Source organism: Austrofundulus limnaeus, unplaced genomic scaffold, assembly GCF_001266775.1.
Source record: "Austrofundulus limnaeus strain Quisiro unplaced genomic scaffold, Austrofundulus_limnaeus-1.0 Scaffold2650, whole genome shotgun sequence".
In the NCBI taxonomy this organism is placed as follows: domain Eukaryota; kingdom Metazoa; phylum Chordata; class Actinopteri; order Cyprinodontiformes; family Rivulidae; genus Austrofundulus; species Austrofundulus limnaeus.
In genome coordinates this window covers 1,470-3,537 of record NW_013955052.1, presented here as the reverse complement: position 1 = coordinate 3,537, position 2,068 = coordinate 1,470, and positions in this window count along the sequence as shown.

Genomic DNA, 2,068 nt, shown 5'->3' with positions numbered 1-2,068 from the left:
GTTTGTTTGTTTGTTTGTTTGTTTGTTTGTTTGTTTGTTTGTTTGTTTTGTATTATCTATCTTGCCATCCATCCATTTTTTGCCACTTCTGCATGATCAGGATAGGGTTGAATGTTTCTCTTCTTGACCTGTTGTCCCCATGATCCAAAGGTAGAAGATGGATGGATGGATGGATGGATGGATGGATGGATGGATGGATGGATGGATGGATGGATGGATGGATGGATGGATGGATGGATGAAACACCCACATTCAGTAGTTGTATCCAAGCATACAGATAATTAAAAACAGCAAAACTGTGCTTAACTTTACAATAGTGGCATCCCAATCTGATATCAATTTCAAATTTTGATTGAATATTAACCAAAAAATAAATATTGGATTATTTCAACCTGCATCTAAAATCACCTATACAAGCACTCTGACACAAGTAGTCCATTCTAGAAGTCCGCTCAGGATTTCTCTCTTGCAACGCTTAGATCCAGCATAAATAACTTACGTGAAAGTGAAAAAGTTGTATAAGGACACCCCATTTTACAATAAATTTACATATGGTTTGATAAGAGAAAATCRGGAAATGTATGAAACTTTAAAATGGAAATTATGTGGGTATGTTTTTTACTGTATTTTTCATATATTATTATTAAGAAATTGAATGCATCACCTATTATCTCTGGCCTGTCTAGTTTCTGCGGCTTTCATGTGATACACCACCAGGTGCTGTCTTCAATCTGATGACAGTTCTCTGGGAACTGCCAACACCCAACCTGGTGGTGTCAGTGGTAGGAGGAGAAGGTCACGAGAAGATTAAGCCATGGGTGAAAGACATCCTGAGAAAAGGGCTGGTTAGAGCTGCCCAGAGCACAGGTAAGTCTGCCAAAACCATTTGATCACAATAAAATACTAAGAAGTCTAACAGTAATTGAGGCATAAAGCATCCATATTACTACTCGCCCATCATTCTTCCACTTTTGTCACAATTTTTAATTTGTAACTTCTTCCACAGCTTTGGAAAAACCAATAGAAAAAAATACATCAAAATGTAATCAATGAGGAATTGTGCTTTGACTTTTAACAGCTGTATTTTGTATGAAGTAAACAAAAATATTTGCTAAAGAGCTGCAATGAACGCATCCACATACAACAATGGCGTTGAAGTAAAAGCGAGAAAACCACCCTTTTTAGAGCTGGAAAAGATAGTTTATTTTAAAATACTGTTTAGTTATATTGATAATGAACAGAGCATTTTGCTTTCGTTCAGAAAAACCTAACCATTACAGTTTTATCTTGACTTTAAATTCAGAGTTACTGCCATCTTTAAGGTCTTCTGTAAATGTTGAGCACACAGTGTGGAACAACTTACGTTTTAAATTTATATTTATCAAAATGGTAAAAAGGACTTTTAAAGCTTTGGGGTCAGAATTATAAAGGWTTGTGTGGAAACCACACTAAAAGTGAACATATGGCCAAAACGCGAAAATGGCGTACGCCAAAAAATATTCAGATTTATAAAACCATGCATAAGCATGTCTCTGCGCACCTTTCCTTTATAGATCACAGCCACACCTCAGAGTTTGCACACAAGGTCCCGCCTCAGGTTCTGTCCTCTACACCAGTGGTTCTCAACCTTTTTAGACTTGTGTACCCGCTGAGCCATTTTGTCATACCACTAGTGCCCCCTCAGTCAAACGTAATTACTATTCTCCAAAACCATAATGTACTGTTGTACAACTGATTATTAAATAAAAAAATATTTAACCCCCTAGAACATTTAATTCTCAGGCATTTTATTCTTTTCAACTCAAACTAAACAAAGATAAAAATGTTGGCTTGAAAGTGAATAATTTATTAAATAAATAGCAGGTAATGGCAGACCTGTGCAGAAAACAGCAGCATCKAAAATACATCAAATACCCCAAATGAGCCAATTCTGTGAGATTCTGCATTTCATACAGGATTCCATTTTGTGTTAATTCCCATAGGCAGGGTTCCTTAAAAAGTCTTAAAAGGCATTGATTTCATCAATCCAAAAATAAGGCCTTAATTAGCCTTAAAATGTCTTAAATCA